The sequence below is a fragment of the Pelodiscus sinensis genome, chromosome 2 (genome assembly GCF_052426305.1).
Source record: "Pelodiscus sinensis isolate ZL-2025 chromosome 2, ASM5242630v1, whole genome shotgun sequence".
Lineage (NCBI taxonomy): Eukaryota > Metazoa > Chordata > Testudines > Trionychidae > Pelodiscus > Pelodiscus sinensis.
In genome coordinates this window covers 153,920,586-153,942,588 of record NC_143053.1, presented here as the reverse complement: position 1 = coordinate 153,942,588, position 22,003 = coordinate 153,920,586, and positions in this window count along the sequence as shown.

Genomic DNA, 22,003 nt, shown 5'->3' with positions numbered 1-22,003 from the left:
TCACTATCTTAAAGTGTTTAGTGTCTTTTAAAAATGTATGTAGATGGGAACATTGTTTTAAATTACAGATTAAGTTCTACTTGAGTGCAGCAAAACATATTCAAGAGCCCCCATAGTAAGCTAAAGGAACATTATAGGTCTTTTTCCCTTTAGGGGGTGCATCTACACAGCACTTTTAGCTCTAAATAAGCTACGCAATTTGCACTATGCAAATTGTGTATCTTATTTACAGTGTAGTTTGAAAAACTTATTTCATAATTTGGTGCTGTCTACACAGCACCAAATTTTGAAATAACTCGCTATTCCAAAAGGTCTCTTACCCCTCGTGGAACGAGGGTTACCGGGACGTCGGAATAAACCACTTATCATTTTGAAATCTATTTCGAAATAACGGGCTGCTTCAATAGATGTGGAATAGCTATTTCGTGATCCTTCTGGTATCCTAAAATAGCTCTGCAGTGGAGACATAACATTATAAAGCAGGCAGGTAGGGAGTGCATGCACTTGTGACTCACAGAAAGAGCCAAATCTTTGGAACCCGCACTGCACTGATCCCATTTGAGAAGCATATGGTGTGGGCCGTAAATAACACTCCCACTTTTTAATATAAAATAAGTTTAGTTTAGAAATGTCTTTAGCCCCTTCTCACCTCATTCCTACCTTGTTAGGATCTGGAGGAAGGACTGAGGCTGGCCCTCAGCATACTGTCAAAAGGAGACTGTTAGCTTGAGTTGGGGAATTGTTCTCCAGGTCCACTTAAAATGCTAAGTCAACTCTGCTCAAAGCTAACTGTAATACCAGGGAAAACCCCACATGAAAATTGGCCAACGATCCTACTTTAGGTCTGTCCCACGTCCACAGATTTGGCAGCTCTGGTCACATTGATCTTGAACTGAAAGAAAGTGATGCCATTTCAGCTGTCTCTAATTCCAATGTTGCCAGGTAACTATCCAGCAAGAGTAGCAAACATATGTAATGAAACCTCTCATTTGTCCTCTGGAAAGATATCCCAAAAGATAATATTGGATATGCAGAAAAGTAGCCATCAAGGATTAAAAGCTTCTGAGGCTACTGCCAGAAGGAATGTGCTGTTAATTTGATACCTGCTAATACTCCTACTATATGCATTTATGTTTTTGCCCTTAAATGAAAACTGTTTTCATCAATGAAACCTACAAAAGACAGACTATTTTAAAAATACCATGCTGCCTTTCTGTTAGAATCTTATCATCACTGGGAGACGAGAGACTCTCTAGTTACGTTACTGAGAATGTTATGACAATAACTGACTTTAGGTCATTCTCATCTGGTGCAAATCAGCACTGTACTATTGAAGTCATGCCTCTGCCCAGCACCCCTATGCTGGGGCTTACATAGTGACACAGAGTAACTTTATGCAGTGCCTGCATTGGAAGAACTGGCTTCTTCCAAGCATGGACTTTTCTGATCCATGGAACTGTTGAAGTACCATACAAGGGCCAGGATAGCATCACTGAGAAATCCCTCCCAGAGTGCTTTCTTATTGAGGATGATGCACAAGTCAGGAAGAACACATTTACTTTCAAGCTCTAAGCTGAGTTTGCAGTACTGGAAATTGAGAAACTTTTTATTACTCAACCTAATTAGGTTTAAGCTAGGATCATTGGCAGACAAATATGGATCCCTCAGTGCCATATTAGGAGTCACTTTCCCAAGTATGGTGACATCTGAATTCTGTCCTTAAAGACTACCACTATTTTCTGTAGCCACATGAAGCTGGTGTTTGAGATTCACAGTTTATTTCTTCTTAATGGAGTCTTTCATACAATGTATTAGGGTTTCCCCAGTTTGGTTTTATATAGAAGCTGCATTGTCAAGGCCGATTATCCCATATTTTACAATCTGAAGTTTCACGTTTGGCGCTGTGCTCATAAGACTCAAGATCTTTGCTTTCAAGAACTTATTGCACATGGCAGAGCTTTTCAAGCTGAAATTCTTAAAAAGCTTACATTTGTAAATCAACCTAATCAGTGACAGGGAAATCAAAACTCTTGTTAATGTGAAAAGACAATTATAGTACCACAATTTACTTGATCTGGGTGTTTCACATTAGCAAAATTGTAAGCTGCAGTACTCTAGCCCTTTAAATATTGGGAGTCTGTGGTTGAATTTAGTCCTAACCTGGTTAACCACATTATTCTAGACACTTCCCTAAACACTACTATTCCTTGCGATGATGGCGCAATTGCCTGCCTCAAATATTTATAGGACAATGGACAACCCTCACATACACCCCCCCAAACACATCACTGAACTCATCCATTTCATCCTCACCCATAACAGTTGTACATTCAACAACAAACACTTTGTCCAAACCACTGTAATGATTCAGTGAAAATGCTTCCATGGCAACAGGAGAGCTTTTCCCATCAGTGTAGTTAGTCCACCTCCATGAGAGGCGGTAGCTGCATCGATAGCAGAAGTTCTTCTGTAGCGCTGTTCATACCTGGATTTAGGACAGTATAACTACATCCCTCAGTAGTGTGGATTTTTCACACCCTGCAGTGATATAATTAGACAAATACAAATCTCTAGTGTAGATCTGGCCTTGGTAACCAGCAAAAGTTGGTCCAATAAGATATATTACCTCACACACCTATCCTCCTTGCCAAGATTCTAATAACATAGTTGCTTACTGCTCCTAGCCGAGCACTTTCAAAAAGCCTTTTCCCTGATACTTACTAAATATTAGATAATGCATTTCAAGGGACATTTCCCTCTCCCATCTAGTTTTCAGAAATGCAGGGAATCTTGGAGAAAGAGTGAAATGTTTTAGGCAATATTTTGGCTGGCTTTTGCATAGATATGTAAAGGAGGGCTGGGGAGTTAAGAAAGGTGGAAAAACTCTTCCCCATTCCCTTTGCATCTCCATCCCCCACTTAGGAAGCAGTGGCAACTGCAGGCCACGGCACATAGTTCTGAGCTTATCTGCTCTCAGATAATATAGCCAGGGGCACAAGCCTCACCCCCAGATGAAGGAGGCTATGCCCCAGGCTATATTAGTTGAGAACAATAACCAGCCACCATGGTGGATGCAGTCATGCTTCCTTGACTGTGTGCCAGGAAGTTGTGGGTGGTGCTGTGAGATGCTACTTGACTCTGTGAAATTAATCAATTTCAGTGAGAATGAGGTGCCATCTAGTACCTAACTGTCATGCCTACAATGAATTTGGGCACTGGAATGGACTGGGCCTTGAATTATGGATCAGTATGGATTGTGAGTAAATAGAGAAAAGTATATTTAGTTGCAATCAAGTTATTTTTCTTTGTTTTGTTGTGTGGTTAAACTTCTGTGTTTTGCACCCATGTGCACTCCCCCTTCACTGTATCTAAGCTACACCCAGAGATACTATGTTTCTCTGTGCTTTAATCTGTTCTTTTCTCAGTTGCTCTGTAACACGTAGCAACCAAAATGTTTTATCAAGTATACCTTTGGTTTTTGTTAATAAAATCACCTTTTTTAAGGCAATGATTGGATTGTGTCTTGGAAGGTAACAGGAGGTCTGTGTGGGCCTGCCTAGAGTGTGAGGTCAGCTATCAGAGATGGCAGTTTGTTTTCTGTTTCTCAAGCTCAGTTGTGGTAAAGAGCTTGTGGGGGGTATCCCTGTGGAAGAAGTTCAAGTGCTTCTTCTTGGATTTCAGAAGAAAGGGGTTTTGTTTTTACACTTGACAGTGGCAGCTACCTCTCGAGGACATTAAATTTGTGGCCTTGGGGAGTTTTTATAAGCAGAAACCTATAGAGGCAAGGTATTTAAGGTCTCTTGCAGGCCACCACCTTCTGCACTCGGAGTGCCAGAGTCGGGAACAGCCCTGACAACTGTTAATAACTTTGGTTTAGAAAAATGCATGTTTACAAGTATGTAAGTATGACATTCCTCTTTTCCCTTCATCTTAGGGCACAACTTTTCTTCTCAGATCATGTGGAGTTCACCACTTTCATGAAGCCTGTAAGGTATGCAGAAACCACATTAATGAATTAAGTAATTTTGCCAGCGTACCTGCTGAAAGAAGTCAAAGGAACCATACTTTGCCAAAAATCAGTGGATTAAAACAAAATTGGAGTCTCTTGGACAAGCCATTTTGTAGTTATGAGCCAAAAAATGTAAGAAAAATATTAAAAAATTGAAATCCTTATTTTTTGAACCTTCATTCTCTCTAAAAGTCTTGTATAACTTACCTCAAATTTGTTATAAATTTTTATATGGATTTATTTTTGGTTTACTAAAATTAGTGTGTGTAAGAGCGTAGGTCAAAGTCAGTCTTATAAAATTGCAAGCTAACTATAAAAGGAATATGTTCAACAGTGTATAGCATATTCACTGCAGTTCTAAAAGTCTTTAAGTATGGTCATGAGAGAATAAAATACCAGTTCTCTCAATTATAATGCAGAATAGTTCAGAACACAGATCTCTAATAAGTCTAAAATAATCTATCAATAAAATTCATGTGCATATATAATGTGGAATATTCAAATATTTACAAGTAGACTGCAACATTTACGTGAATTATACAAAGTACCTAGAGTGATCTTTCCCCTCTCAAGTTTGGTTTATGCTGTACCAACTCAGGCCAAGACTTAGACCATGCCTACATTATGGTTATTATAACAGCATAGCTATGGCCCTCTAGTTGGGTCATCATAATCTGATAGTATAGACATAGCCTTCAGTGAAGGAAGAGAGTTGGGTTTTTTTATTGTTATAGGAACAGCATCTCCCCAAGCAATGTTGGCTAGGTTCATTGAAGCATTTTTTCAAGCAACCTAGCTGTGTCAACACAGGGAATTATAGCTTTGGTGATCAGGAATGTGGATTTTTCCATCACTGAGCTCTGTAGCTATGTCAACCTAAGTGTAGACCAGACCTTGAAATCAGCTGTGTAACCTGGGGTTGCTGACTAACAACGTTCTTTTCCTCCTGCATAGCTGTGACACCACTCCCCTCAGAAAAAAGAAATCTCAGTTTTGAGTAGGCATGTTCATGTGAGGTAGGTGATGTGGTGAAATCTTGAACAGTTTTCTTTCTGCCATATGGAAAAAGCACCATCAGCAATTCTCTTCACAATAATGCTAACTGCTGTAGAAGCGTAGAGCACATATATATCTGTTGGGAATTGGTTTTGCAGGCATTTTAGGTTGCAATTCTCACTTTAGTTTTGTTTTGGGATCCTTTGCTTGATAGTACTGCTTTGTCAGTTGCTGGTGCATTATTGCTCTGAGGTATAGCATGGCTAATCTCATTAGTATATGGATGAAATTATATAAGACTTTCCAACTGAAAATTTTCAACCATTTTATCTTGGTATCCACCTTGCTTCCACTACCCGGTATTTCTGCCCAACTCAAATGAAACGATACATTTAGAAGTGCACTTAAACAAGCTTTCCTAGCAGTAATATTTTATTGTGAACCAATTAAATCCCATCACCAGTTAATAATAGGATGAAGCTTTATTTTCAGACAGTTAGAAACCATGCAAGAACCCAACTCTGAATTGTACGACAATAAGAGATGCCTACCTTCCAAAACAAAACATATATCGAGAAAGCAACGGAAGTGTGGCCCCTTTAAATTCATGACCTATTTCTGTGAATGTTAATGGTTTTACATAATACACATGAAATCACAACTCAGCCATGAGTCACTAAGCCAATATTCTTTTTATATGTGATGAGAACAAGAGCTGAGACCTAAACTCCTGTTTGATTCTATAGCACCCCAGCATGTTACCATGAGGCCTTCTCTGCCGCCTGCTGGAGGCATCAGTACCATTACAACCCCTGCTCAAGACACTAAGACTTAGGCCATGTCTACACTACAAAGTTAAGTTGACCCAACTTATATAGCCATTCAGTCGCTGCACTAATTACATTGCTTTTAGGGTTGCCAACTTTCTAACAGCTGAAAACCAAACAACCTAGCTCTGCTTCTTCCCCCAAACCCCCACCACTGCTCATCTCTCTCTCCCCTTCCTCCACACACCCTTTGTTCATTTGCCCCTCTCCTGGGACTCACCCGCTGCCTGCAGAGCCAGACTGGGAGAAGCTGATGTGGAGCTGGCCCTCCTTCCCAATCAGAGCACAGTGGGGGTCAGTCCCTGAGCAAAGGGCTGGGATGGTGTTGGTCTCTGTAGCAAGGGGCCAGGCCCAGGCCAGGCAATTGGTGGACAGTGAAGCAGATGGGGGACAAACAGGATCTCTCCATTCCCCCGGGTGGGGACACCTACCTCTTGGGGCCCTGTCCAGAAGCCAGCCCCTGCTCTCAGTTAGGTGGCATCAGCAGCTAAATCTTCTCCATGTGGTTCCAGGCTCAACTCCATGGTTCCAGCTGAAAATTGGACACCTGGCAGCCCTATCGCTTGTGCGTGTCTATACTTTGCTCGTTGTGTTGGCAGTTCATCTCCTCCTCAGGAGCACAAGTACCGATTACACTGTCAGTGTGGGGCATTGTGGGACAGCTTCTGAAAGCCAGTAAGAGACAATGTAAGCAGTGCAGCACCTACACTGACTCTGCATCAATCTAACGACAACAACATGGACTCTATGCCTCTCGTGGAGGTGGAGTTATTAAATCAGTGTAGTGGGACAGCTGTGTGAGCAGGAGTGAAATTTTACCATAGATACTTACAGAGTTAGGTCAACATAAGCTGCCTTCCAGCAGCCTAACTCTTGTAGTGTAGAGCTGGCCCTAGTCCTTCAGAAGCTTAGAAGGACCAATTGAGAGCTAGCAGGCCAGTTAAGAAGACTTGTTTGCTTGTTTTCAGGAGCAGTGCTGGGTGAAAGTGGAACAGAGGAGGAGCTCCTCAGTACTAGCCCAGAACATCTCAGGGCTAGGTCAGAGCCTTGCCCTCAAGCACTGCAAGCAAGCATTTGCCTCCTGTGTATTTATTTAAAGATACAAACTGGGAAACGCTGAGTCTGTTGTTTATTTAACCACATAGATACTGTTCTAAACTTACAGCCCAGGCAACCCTGCATCACACAGGCAGTCAAAACTTGTACAGGTTGGACCTCCCTAGTCCGGCACCCTCGGGACCTGACTGGTCCCAGATGAGGGATTTTGCTGGACCAAGAGAGGTCATTTCTTGTTCCCCTGCTGTTGGCCCCCCATTGTCCTGCCACCCTCCCTGGTCTTCTTGGCTCCCTCCCCTGAAGCCCAGCTGAACCTTCCCATCCTCCGTCCTCTCAAAACCCCAGCTCAACTGCACTCCCAGCTCCCACCCACCCGCTCCTCCTGAAGCCCAGCTGGCCACATGCTCCCCCCCCCCCGCCATTGTGTAGGGGTCCTGGGCTTCCTCACCCCCTGCATCATGCTGGGCTTCTCTGATCCTGGAATAGCCACGGTCCTGCTGAATCACAGATGTTGCCGGATCAGAGAGTTCCAATTTTCAGAGGTGCAACCTGTAGACTAAGGAGGGAGCCCCTGCAGCACCACACTTGAACATGGTTCGAGGGCTATAGTGCAGCTTTACATCCCATATACCTTTCCTTAAGAAAAAATCCAAAGTCCTTTAAAAACAAACTATACACAAAGTACATCTAATCAATCACTAAAATGCAGTCACCTCTAGGGTGGAATAGGGTAACTCTTGCAATGCAATAACACAACATCATTGTTCTGGAAAAGGAAGACAGGAGGAATATCTTATCCAGGTGAAGAGTTACGTAGGGTAAGCCTACTTACCCAAATAGGAAGTTCACTAGGACACCAGAAGTCACTGCACTTTAGAAATTACCCTTGACTTAAGGACCACAAATGCTGAAAATTTGAATTTTGCATCATACCAGCAACATGGCACATCTACCCGCAAGTTCTATGTTGGAGAATTTGCTCAGTAAATATTCAGATTGCCACCAGTGAATTGCCAATGCGTCAGCATTTAAAATTCACATCTATTTACCGTACACTCCTAAATTGGGGGAGCATTAGTGCTGGGCACTCCAAATGTAGACAAACCAATTCTACTTTGAACATGAACCATTTCCAATCCCGTATTTCCACTGAACTTAATTCCACATTCAGGACTTCCAAAATTGTCATCAAGCAAAAAAATGTAGGAAATGACACATTGGCTCAACTGGTCCAGAGTCCCATCTAGCACTAGGCTTCACAGGATAGGAAAGAAAAATCCCAATTCTAATGCCTCCGGCCAATCTATGTTAATGAGATAAAAATCTCTTCCTCCCAGTTTATGCTCTGAAGTGAAAGGCTTGCCATAACCCATATAATTTTCAATATACCTGTAGCTAGTATTTCAAGCATTATTCACACAAATATCTAATCCTTTTTTGACTCTTGCTAAATTGATTGCCTCAGTAATACACCATGGCACAGAATTCCATAATTGATTGTATGCAGCATTAAAAAGCATTTATTTTTTATTCATTTGAAAACATGCTTTTTATATGCGGCCTTCCCCGCTTTTTCATTCTGTATTCTCCCAGACACTGTACTTTCCTCTTTTTTCTAAATCAAGTCCTTTATACAGGGAGAAAATGACACACCAGCATTGTGTGTCTCTTCTCACATAATGCACATTTTCCTTGGCACAGACTTAGCTCAGGGAAACAGACTAGGGTTCTTACTGTCCTTGATGCCAAGAGTTAATGCCTAGAGACTCCAGAAGAGTGAATTATCTAAAGCAAGTTATACATCAACAAGAGTCCAAAACAAGAGGCAATAAGCAATTAATTCTAAAATGACAAAAGTGACTTGGCAACCTAAAAGTGACCTAAATTGTGGGGGAGTGAAACGCACATTCCCCATATTTGCTATGATGAATTATACCTCATATTTGGGGCACAGTCCTATGAGGTGTTGAGTGCCATCCACACATATAGATACCGGAGTTCTATCCCAGCTCTGCCACAGTAATTTTGGGCAAGTCACTTAATCTCTCTGAGCACTTCTATACTTACTGGAAGATTGATGCTCTGGAGGTCGATTTTTTGGCATTTGATTTAGTGGGTCTATTATAGATCCCTAAATTGAATGCTGAGGGCAGCCCTCCACTTCCCGTGGTGTCTGGTACTCCTCCTTTTGATAAGAATAAGGGAAGCTGACAGGAGCATTTGCTCCCATCCGTCTCCTGCAATGTGGATGCCGTCACAGTATGGCTTAAGGTAAGCTAACTCCAGCTACGCGTACCTTAAGCCAACATTCCTGGTCTAATGTAGATCAGGCGGCAGTGTCTCATTTTCCCATCTGTAAATTGGGCATGTCCCATTTGTAGTGTAGACAGTGGGCATATCTAGACTGGGGAGTTATTCCAGAATAACTCCCCTCATTTCGAAATACCAAGGCGAGTGTCCACACTACCAATCCTATTATTTCAAAATAAAGGGTTTGTTATTTCGAAATAACTTCTACTTGTGAAGAGGAATAAGCTTATTTTGAAATAGTTATTTTGGGAGTTATTATTTTGAAATAACTTGTTTTGAAATAACCTAGTAGTCTAGACATAGCCTTAGAGATTAACGAAAATATATAAGCTTTCATGGGTAAGAGCAGGGGTGGGCAAAAAGGCCCCTGCGGGCCAGATCTGGACCAAAAAGCAAGTTGATCCAGTCTGTGGAGGACCTGCCACTCCCCTTGCCCCCAAGCCAATCAGGGCTGGGGGCAAGGGGAAGTGCACAAAGTCTCCTCCCTCCCTTCCCCTACCCTGCAAGGAGTATGTGGCACTTAGAAGCACTACATGCTCCTGGCAGGGCAGAGGAGACTTCACACGCTCCCCCCACCTCCAAGCCCGGATTGGCACGGGGGAGGGAGCATGCAAAGTCTCCTCCTGTCCTGCGAGGGGCTCAGCAGTTAAAGTCAACTGCCAGCTGCTGCTCAGCTGACAGCTGACTCTAAGCACAGCACTCCCTTGCAGGGCCAGGGTAGAGAACAAGAGACTTCATGCGCTCCCCCCACCCAGGCCCTGATTGACTTCGGAGCAGCAGGGGGAAGCACGCGAAGTTTCCTCCCAATGCCAGGGGCATGGTCGCCTAGAGGGAACTGCCAACTGTTCAGAACAGCTGGCGGTTCTCTGGGTGGGGTAAAGACTTTGTGTGCTCTCTCACCCCCAGACCAATCAGCATCTGTGGGTGGGGAAGCATGGAAGTTTCCTGGCCCCGCCTCTTCTACCTGAGGTCCCGCCCCTTCCGGGGTGGCTCAGGGACACTTAAAAAATTTCTGAAGTGGCCCCTGGTCAAAAATGATTGCCCGCCCCTGGCTAACACCCTCTTCGTCAGATGAGTTGGACTGGAAATAACAGAATCCAAGATACATATAACAGCAAAAGTAGAACCTGTCAATTGTAGGAGCCATGTGATGAAAAAAAGAGAGAGACAGCTATGCGGAGAGTGGGTAAGAGAACATGGATTCGCGAAAATTTGGATTTATGGATTCATTCCTGGTATAAATGGAAACCAGTCGATTCTTTACTGTCAACCTGATCAATGTAGCAGAATTCCTACAAATATTTTAATTAATGGATATATATTACCAATTAAATGTCCTTACTGTGTGTAGTCACTGTTATATGGATTAATCTTTAACTACACGTTTTTTCTTTCCCAGAGCCCTGTTTTAATGATGATTTGGTATTGACCTTTTAAATATTAAACACACATTTAACTAAGGTTGTTTCATATAGATTCATTTCACTTATGTTGGAGATCAAGTTTTTTGTCATTTGTGTGTGCATATTTAAAATCAATATTGCTTTAGAGCCCAGCTGAGCCATTAGACCCATGCCGAACTAGAGAATTTGCTGGACCACAGGAGGTCAATATTGTTTAGCAGAATTACCAGCACTTCCTCTGCTTTCTGAGCTCTTAGAAGGCATTTAGGGTTAAATTAGAGCAAAATAACAGTGCAGAACACTGAGAGCCAGGACTGGCTGTAAACAAACTTAATGGGATCATGGGAAACTTGGCTACATCAATGAAAGTGAACATCTGGCTAACTGAAATCAGGCTGGACCATGGATGTTGCCAGACCAGAGAGTGCCAAACTATAGAGGTTCAACATCTACTTGCCCCTATCTCTGAGACAGAAGTGATGAGTAGGCAAAGCTAGAGCACAGACTCAAAGCAACGCTGTTAAAACTCCATGTAGTGCTTTGAAGAATGAACTTGTCAAACTCTATTTTATCATTTTACTAACTATTCACATTATTATCCAAATGAGCCTACAAATCATCTACAACATGCTTTAGATCTTGCTGATTTTTTATCTTGTGTGCATTTACCCTTAAAATAGAATCATAGAATACTAGAACTGGAAGGAACCTCGAGAGGTCATCAAGTCCAGTCCCTTGCACTAATGGCAAGACCAAACTCCATCTAGGTGTTTGTCTAACCTGTTATTAGATATCTCCAATGGAGAGTCCGCAACCTCCCTAGGCAATTTATTCCCGTACTTAACCATCATGACAGTTAGGAAGCTTTCCTAATGTCCATCTTAAACCTCCCTTGCTGCATCAAAGGTTAAGAAGAATAATTTTTCTCCCTCCTTGCAACACCCTTTTGGATACTTGAAAACTGCTATGTCATATCATAAGAACTAGAACTAGGGGTCACCGATTGAAATTAATGGATATCAGGTTTAAAAAAACAAACAAAAGGAAGTTTTTCTTTGTTCAGTGCACAGTCAACCTGCGGAACTCCTTGCCAGAGGATGTTCTGGAGACCAGGACTTTAACAGGGTTAAAAAAAAGAACCAGATAAGTTCATGGAGGTTAGGTCCATCAATGGCTATTAGCCAGTATGGGTAGGAATGGTGACCCTAGCTTCTGTTTGTCAGAGGCTGGAAATAGATGACAGGAGAGGGAGCACGTGATGATTACCTGTTCTGTTCCCTTCCTTTGGGGCAACTGGCATTAGCTACTGTCAGCAGACAGTATACTGGGCTAGATAGACCTTATGTCCCCTCTCAGTCTTCTCTTTTCCAAACGAACAAACCCAGTTCTTCCAGTCTTCCCTCATAGGTCATGTTTTCTAGACTTTTATTCATTTTTGTTATTCTTCTTTGGACTTTCTCTAATGTCTCCACATCTTTCCTACTTATCATATAGAAGATCCTTTCTTTCAAATAATGATAACTGAATATTCACTGCTCTTAAAGGTCACGTGGAACAAATTTAAGTTCAGCCTAAATTTGTACTCCTTCTGTCCAATTACTGAAGTGCTTCTCATTCCACACTGCACCTGAAACAAGGGTCCTATCTGGTTCACTGTGCAGTTAAGTCATTTATAGCTATGCAAGGGAAATACAAAATGCTAGCAGATCAGAATGGTAATGTTTTACACACACATTGCGTGCAGGTGCATATATCTTCACCAGGTGCCAAGCAATGGAAAAATCAGGCCTACATGCCTGTAGGGAGGCCAAATATAACAGATTAATTACATTCCAGTCCCAGCCAAAACCTAGCTTCTGCCTGTGCCAGTGATGACTATTTTTCTACACAACTCCAATTGGCAGCTGAATAATAGTTCATTAAGATTCTCAAATAAAGATCCCCTTTGATAGTTTACTAATCTCATTTCATTATTATTTCCAATCATTGTTCCCCACAAAGAAAATTGTTAAGGGGCTCTTGTCATCTTTTAAATAGCTTTAATGGCACACATCGAGATTTTTAAACTTTACACACAGTTTAACCCCTCACATCCCAAACTTCAGTTGGTTCTCTTATTCCTGGTGGCAGGTCTAGAGCCAGCAACATTAAATAGATAATTGTAGGTCTTTGTTAAGAAGAAAAACATGCTATTGAACATTAGCAACAAATGCCTTCTCCTCCTTTCTTCCTCTCCATCTTTAACAGATGAAATATCAAAAAGAACAAGAGCTTCTGTAAACACAGGAATAACTAAAGAATGCATGGGCCATGAGAATTCTAAATTCACTTGCTACCATGTTAACTAGATTTCTAGCTGTGATGCAGAAGAGACTCCAAAAAGGGGAAATGAAATCAGGAGCTCAAGCTCAGTCAGACTTTGTTGTAGAGAATGTTTTTATTAGTGCTGTGGGACTGTTTTTCCTCTATGTAGCAACTTTACATAGATATGATTGCTATTAGCTATAGTAGATTGTAAAAAATAAAGTCACATGAATGCATGCTAGATATACTAAACTTTATGTGCCATAACCATCTACAGAACATCAGACTGGGAAAGCAGGGAGATAAAAGGGAAAATTAATTTGTTCAAAATGAAATACAGATGACACCCTTATGTAAAAAATAAGCATATATTTATCATTTTCTGTGTAGCTACTATGTCCAGTTTGTTGAGCAACACACATACAAATGTTGTATGCATGTACATTCAGACTAATGTAGGTTGAGATATTCATATGAGATATATTTACTGTACATCCTTTGATTTACATTGTTTCCCACCTAGTAGGTCATATCTCAATTTTAGTAAGGCTTTTGAGATTGTCTCACATGACCACTCAAACAAACTAAAGAAATACAGCCTAGATCAGTGTTTCTTAAAGTCAGAGGCAGTTGAGGTGTGCCACAGAGAACAGAATTCAAAATGGCTGCCCTTAAAAGGGGCAGGCAACCTTTTTTTTTTTTTTTTTTTTTGGCTGAATAACTTTCCCCTGACTTTTTTTTTTTTTTGGCTCAACAAAAAAATCCTTTGTGTCCCCCATAAAAATAATTATTACTTGGTGTTCCTCGGTCTTAAAAAGTTTAAGAAACACTGGTCTAGATTAATGTACCATAAGGTAGGTGCATAACTGGCTGGAAAACCATATGCAGAGAGTAATAACCAGTGGATCACAATCAAGCTGGAAGAGAATATCAAGTGGGGTTTCTCAGAGATCTGTCCTGCATCCAGTTCTATTTAATATCTCTATGAATAATTTGGCTATTGGCATAGAGAGCAGACTTATACAGTTTGTGGATGATACCAATCTGGGAGGGGTTGCAAGCAACTACGAGGACATGATTAGAATTCAGAATGATCTGGGCAAATTGGAGAAATTACTGGAATTAAGTAGACTGAAATTCAATAAGGAAAAATGTAAAGAATTCCACTTACGAATTATCAGCTGCATAAATACAAAATGGGTAAGGATTTAGGAATGAGGAACTGCAGAAAAGAAGATCCAGAGGTTATAGTGAATCAAACTAAATATGAATCACAATGTGATATTGTTGCAAAAACAAACATACATAATTCTGGAACATATGGCAAGGTCGTCACCCAGACCCCTCACCCTGGGACCACTTCTTCATTCACAAACCAACCAGAAACCCTTTCTGGTGCAATCACCAGGCTATGTCTACACTGGTGCGATCTTGTGCCAGAAGTATGCAAATGAGGCTAAGCGTGGAATATCGCCGAGCCTCATTTGCATATCTGATGAGCTGCCATTTTTGCGGAAGAGGCTCTTGCGCCAGAAGGAGCTGTCTACACTGCCCCTTCTTGCGCAAGAAAAACCCTCTTGCGCAATGCCATTACTCTGATTATTTTCAGGAATAATGACATTGCGCAAGAGGGTTTTTCTTGCGCAAGAAGGGGCAGTGTAGACAGCTCCTTCTGGCGCAAGAGCCTCTTCTGCAAAAATGGTAGCTCATCAGATATGCAAATGAGGCTCAGCGATATTCCACGCTTAGCCTCATTTGCATACTTTTGGCGCAAGATCGCACCAGTGTAGACATAGCCCTATGCTTTTTATTGTCTGTGCCTATCACCTTCTACTTACAGAGCTTTCTTCATGGCAGTTGAGCTAGTTGTCACCACCTCCTCTGGCTGATTTATCTAGCCCGCTGGCTAATGAGGCCTACAGGTGCTTCCCATTAGCCCCTCAGACATGGGCTTACTCATCTGGTCTCAATTGCCATTTTCAGCCAGGCTGTAGTGGCAGAGCTCTGGCTTAACCAGCAGTCTGTCACACACCTCTCCACTTATGAACCACCGGGTTCGGGCCTGCCCCAGCTCTCTCCGGGCCCGTATCCTGACACCTCAGTGCCTCCTGCAAGTGAGTGCATAAGGCAGCCTGCCAGTCCTTAAAGCTCTCTGCCCGTGGGGGTAGCCTGCCCCCTTTCATCTTGGGGTGCTTGTAGAATGGTCCCTCACTCCTGGCTGGGTGATCCTGAGAAGAATCAAACAGCTATTTTTTTTTCTTTTTTTGGCCAGAGTAATGTTTCCTTCTTTACTCCAAGACAAGAACTTCCCCCTACCCAGAGACAGAAATCTGGCCAAATTCAGGTGACAGGTGTCATGTAGCAGGTCCTTTTGACCACGGCCTTGCGCGTATTGCCCATACTTCCTCACTAACGCTCCTCACAAGAAAAACACAGGCCGCTGAGGCGGATCCAGAGACAGAGCTTGAAGTCCCTGGGGTGCTCAGCACTGTTCTCAGTAAACGGAACTTAACTTGGCAAGCACCTGGGTCAAAAAGATAAGAGTAGGGACACAAGCTGTCCCATACACTAAGTTAACGAGCATTAAAAAAACAGGACAAGATAGGAATAAGAGAAATGAGCTGTCATATACATCAGTTAACAAGCACCTGGAGCAGGGAAGCAAAAACATAGCTAGCTTTCACGTGTGCCAGTCATGTCTGCATCAGGCACTGACCACAATGCCCTGAGGAAGACATCATGTCACAAGAAAGAAACCCTAATATGGTACCGGATATCAAATAACCCTAATATGGTACTGGATGTCTAAATTATAGTATAAAGCACCCTGAGCCCTAAGCTCGGGGAGGTTCCATGTCAAGATAGAAGGCACGTATTGTCCAGCCTGGCTAAGGGGTTGATCACCCAAGGCCGCCTCCCACCCACCGAATCTCGAAAGGGTGTACGAATCCGGAGCATGCTACGTGTTGTTTTGTGTCTGTGCATCGTAATTGTCACTGGGTTTGTAGGTATTGCTTAATATATTATTTATCAGCTTAGCAATAGTTAGTTGTATTGTATTAACCATATTTATTGTATAATGGTATCACACCTAGGTCTAAATAAACTAGGAGTAGAATTGAGGGGTTGTTAAGTGAATAGGCAAACTAATATTCTTTAATGTATGTTTTATTTGTGTGCTATGTTGTCTTAAACAAATCAGAGACAGTAATTTAATATAATCAGATTGTAGTTAATAAAGCTTGTAATTGTTTAAGTACATTTAAGTTCAGGCTTTCCTCCTTTGTGGCCCCAGTCCCTTGCCACAAAACACCACCCCTAGACAATCTTTCGAACCTCTGGTTCATCAACAGGCAACATAGTTGATGACCAGTTACAGCTTTCGATGTCCATTATCCCACAATCTGTCAGAACAGACTTGCTGCTAATCCTGCACTGAGTTGAGAACCTTCAAATCACTTTGGCACAACAAGATTTTGAGAGGCCTCTAAAATGTAGTCGTTAGAATTTCCTTTTGTGGACTGTGCACTATGATGCAATATAGTATGAACAGAGCCTGGATTTACAGGCAAGTGATTTAAAAATAACTCCCTCACACTTAACTAAAGTAGCATCTACCTTTTAAGATATTAGTGATATGAAGAAGATGCAATGGCATGGTATAAAGGTTTTATCAGCAATCATTTGAGAAAGCAAACACTTGCTAGTAGGAAGAGGCAGAATAGTTTTCCATTGGAAAAGGTTGATTTGACTAAATCAAAAAAGTTTCAATGGGAACATATTGATTTTATTGAAATTTTCACAGGAATTTATTGATTTGTTTAGGTCAAAATGTTTCATATTGAGTATTGTATCACCTTTGATGTTATAGTATAATATAAAAGTAGAAATAATGACATTGAAATGAAACATTTTGGTAAAGTCAGTGCAAAATATTTTATTCATTTAAAAATTCCAAGAGCTCAATTTTTTCCCCCTGAATCAGGATGAAACTGATTTTTTTTTTAAATCTTAGACTTTCTTATAGGATGGACATTCCTAATTTCAATTAGCTCTACTTGCCAATGCAACCTTCATATCTCAAGTCCCCTATGTAATTCTCTCATATCACTCTCTCTTTACAGCTGCTATATATTTGAGAGTTTGTGCATCTGTTTGTCTGTCTGGTGGTTTAAGAACTCCTCCTAAAAGGGTAAGAGCTAGGACCACTAAATTTGGTATACAGCTCCACTGTTCCTGCTAAGCCACGTGGCAACACAGCTTCACAGGTGATTAATCAGCCCCGCCTAGTCAGAGGAGCAGGGTTCCATGCCCTGACTGAGTGGGCTGATTAATCACCTGTGAAGTTCTGCTGCTGCAGCACAGCTTAGTGGAAACAGTGAGGCTGTGTCTACATTGGCATGATTTTGCGTAAAAGCAGCTGCTTTTGCGCAAAAACATGCTGCCTGTCTACACTGGCGGGGAGTTCTTGCACAAGAACACTGACGTTCTAATGTGTGAAATCAGTGCTTCTTGCACAAGAACTATGATGCTCCTGCTCAGGAATAAGCCCTCTTGCTCAACTGTTCTTGCGCAAGAGGCCAGTGTAGACAGGGAACATGAATTTCTTGCACAAGAAAGCCCGATGGCTAAAATGGCCATTGGAGCTTTCTTGTGCAAGAGAGTATCTACACTGGCACAGATGCTCTTGCACAAAAGCGCATCTCTTGCGCAAAAGCACATGTCAGTGTAGACGCTCTCTTGCGCAAATACTTTAACGCAAAAACTCTTGCGTTGAAAGTATTTGCGCAAAATCTTGCCAATGTAGACGTAGTCTGATAGCTTCCTCTTATCCTAACTTAAAGCGAGGTAAGAGTTTGGTTGTGCTAGAAAAGTAGGACGTGCCTGGAATGGGATTGCGTCTCATAAAATCATACTGAAAAGTTACAGAATCACCAGACAGGTGAAAGGGGCTGGCTGGGGGCATACTCCTCCATCCAAATCTGCCCCAGCTCCAAGCCCCTCATCCCCAGGCTCCCTTTAGAAAGGACTGGGAGGTCAGGCTGAAGCTCTCCCCGACACGTACTGGAATATTGCTGGCTGTTCCCCTTTGCCAGAAGGTGAGGGAAAAGTGCACAGTTTGCTGCATTCCTCAATCTGTGTGGATCTGCCACAGTCAGTGGACATGCACCCCTTCCCTTGTCTGTCCCTGCTGGAGCTGCAGTGGTGATGGAGAGACGCTTCTCACCTGGCCATAATCTGCTGTGATGAGAGAGGGCTGAGGTAGTTCTCTCTCTCCAGAGCAGCCTGCATGCTGAATGCCTCATCTCCAGCACCACTCTAGAGCAATGATTTAAATGAAGCACCTACATTTTCATTTTATTTTCCCAAAAAAGCCAAAAATTAATTGGGTTAAGGGCCCAAGCAACCCTGGGTAAATCTTCTAATATGGTACATCAGTTTACGTATACACCTTGGCTACGTCTACACTGGCCCCTTTTCCGGAAGGGGCATGTTAATTTCACCTATCGTAGTAGGGAAATCCGCGGGGGATATTTAAATATCCCCCGCGGCATTTAAATAAAAATGTCCGCCGCTTTTTTCCGGCTTTTAAAAAAGCCGGAAAAGAGCGTCTACACTGGCCCCGATCCTCCGGAAAAAGCGCCCTTTTCCGGAGGCTCTTATTCCTTTGAAGTAGGAATAAGAGCCTCCGGAAAAGGGCGCTTTTTCCGGAGGATCGGGGCCAGTGTAGACGCTCTTTTCCGGCTTTTTTAAAAGCCGGAAAAAAGCGGCGGACATTTTTATTTAAATGCCGCGGGGGATATTTAAATATCCCCCGCGGATTTCCCTACTACGATAGGTGAAATTAACATGCCCCTTCCGGAAAAGGGGCCAGTGTAGACGAGCCCCTTTATTCTTATAGAGGCAGACATATAAATACCTGATTCATGTGCTATATATTCATACCTACATTGTGCTCATGCCTTCTGCAGATTCCACAGTGGGGCCAGGGGTGGGGTTGGATACTTGCCAGGGAGACTTGGAAGAAAGCAGAGTAGTGCCTCTGCAGAATTCTCCTCCAACCTTCCAGTCCCTGCAGCATCCCCTCTTATGGCTCTTTGGGAATCCAGATACATAGCTTAAAGAAAGGGTAGGAAGGTAATGGTGCGTAGTTATGCTGCAGTGAGCTATCTAGTTATCTATTGGGAGAACCGGTAGCCTAGGATAGTTGCTGCAGGAGCTGTGGTGACAAATGGGCTGTGTAGGTCCATGCGGCTTATTTTCACATATAAAAAAGGGAAACTGCACACTGAATTTCCCTGGAATTCTTTCACTGAGTGGGTTCAGAGCCTCAGAGAAGAAATCAAAATGACAACTCTTAGAATTATGGATTGGAGAGATTCTCATTAGAGTTTGCTGATGCACTTTTTCCTGGAACCTTCCAGCAGAGTGTTGGTATAGTCCTTGAACAGCACTAGTGTGAGAACTGACAAAGTTATGGTGGGCAGAACTGAGTTGTTCAGTGTTAACCTTTTATTGAACAGTATATATACATTGTATTGTCTTTAGTGGCTAGACTCTGCAGAGGGAATAATTAGCTTTACTGTCAGTTATTGGAGACTCTTTACCTCAGTTTTAAGGAATTACGGATTTTTTTTTAAATTCAAAGATTGGCAGTTCAAATCCCAACAGGAGTGAATCTTTCATACAGAGAAGACTTTCAGTAGCTTAAAGAGATGGGTAGTAAACCCCTATGTTTATTTCCAGTATGCTTGGAGGAGATTCAGTCTGCTTCCCGGAGGCCTGCTAATGTGCAGTGATGGGACTTTGAGGTGTTTTGCCAGGACTTGACTTTTACTTTTAAGTGTCTTTTAAATCAGACTTATTTAGTAATACTCAAATTGCTTGATCGGTATTTGTTCTGTGCATTCCATTTGGAGTTGACTTTCATTCTTGAATCTCTTTGGGAGTTGTAACTGGACATCAAACACACTGAGGTTGTACTGATGAGGAAGTTGCACCTGTTGACTAAGGTTAATTTAGTTTTAAGATAAGTCCCTTATTTTTGTGTATTTTGAGACTCTTGCCTCCAGCATGTAAAATTATGCAATTATCTGTTTCCAACACCTCCCCCTCCAAAAAAAACCAAGCTCCCCCCAAATCTGAGCTACTCTCTTGATGGTGGGAAATCAGGTATGAGTAAAAGACGTATTTCACTAGGTTTTTCCGTAGATTGATTGTATGCTTTAATTATAGAGAAATATCTTTATTCAGAGTCAGTTTTGGGATTTGAGAAATCCACAGCCAAAGTGGTGGGGCAACTATAGGACAATGTCAAATTTAACATGTCCCTATCTATGGACTCCTATGTAGTTGTTTAAGAACCAATCCCATGAAATGCTGAATGACTCTTAAGAACTCGCAGCTCACACTAGTTTCACTCAGCACCTTGCAGGATCAGGTTCTAAATACACTGACTAGCTCTGCTTAGTCTTAGTTGGGGCAGTGCTCCAGTTCAAAGGGGCAGACTACAGCTGGTATTTCTTGTTGGGTGCCCTTTGTTCTCAGCAAGGTTCTTGTCATTTAATTTTTTTAAATTATCAGTTATTTGAAAAAGGAGGAACTCCTTCTAACTTCTGAACAGTTTGGCTGCATCTAGACTGGCAAGTTTCTCCACAAAAGCAGCCGCTTTTGCGCAAAAACTTGCCAGCTGTCTACACTGGCTGCTTGATTTTGTGCAAAAGCACTGACGTTCTACTGTCTGAAATCAGTGCTTCTTGTGCAAATGCTTTGATGTTCCTGTTCGGACAAAAGCCCTTTTCCGGAAACGTTTTTGTGCAAGAGGGCCAGCGTAAACAGGGGAGGATTGTTTTGTGCAAAAAAGCCCCGATGGCGAAAATGGCAATCGGGGCTTTCTTGCGCAAAACCGCATCTAGATTGGCACAGACACTTTTCCGCAAAAAGTGCTTTTCCGTTAAAAGCATTTGCGGAAAATCATGTCAGTCTAGACGTAGCCTTTTAGTGCAACACCATAAAACTTATTTGGAAGTTTTCATAGAACACTGTCCCGAAATTCATAAATCACCTCATTTCACATGTTTAGGCTCTCATGTTCTCTGAGCACAAATTCCATTTTTCCCTCTTTAATTAAAATTCATTCAAGGCCCATAAACCAGGAGAACTTGGATAACTTTTTCTTCCATATTATTATATATAAAATGAAAAAGCCGATTGCCAGGAATATTTTCTGCATCCATCCTTTTCTAACATACCTGCACAAACATCATTCGTAAATGCTGCTAAACTGTTGCATTGGACTTCCTTCAAATACCTTTTGACAGATTATCATAGATCTGTTTTCTTTAAAAAATTACCTCACAGCTTATTCAAAACATGTTTTGAATGAGAGTTGGCACTTCAGTGCCAAAAGCACAGAAACTTTGCTGTAGTAGGACAAAAGGTCTCTCTACATTTTTTTGCCATTTGCTCTCCTGTAAGTATATTTCTTGGGAGGAACACAGTTTGACTATGCATGTGAATAGCCAGAGTATTTGTGAAGTTAAGCAATGACTCAGCTATCATTTAATTTTTTTTCTCACCACAAAGAATGAAAAATTGCTGGGTTTAGCTTTCACAACCCAACAGTGGAACATGTGAAGGATTAAGGAACATTAAGTCTCTCTCTCTCAATTTCTCTTCCTTTCCCTCCAATCCCCATGTGGAAACTTTAGAGACTCAATTGACTTTTTTCATCCAAAAACAAGTTGTGATTTAAAGTATAGATACCCAATCTGTCACTCTCAGAAGATATAAATAACGCCAACTGATTTCAAAGGGAGAGGCATATCTCTAGTAGGGGACAATAAGGACCAAGATGTTCTGTGCAGTCCACAAATCTGTATCCCAGAATTTCTGTATTCTGCCTTAAAATAATAGAGTGCCAAAACACTATGTCTCCCATTCTCTTCCAACTTATTTGACCATCTCTTTACCTTCTAACTTTTATTTTAATGTTTTCCACCACAATTTAGCTAAAGTTTTAGCGAGGGTTTTACAAACCTTATAACTACCCTAAGATCTGATGGAACAACCTTACATGTCACAGTATTGTAGAGTAT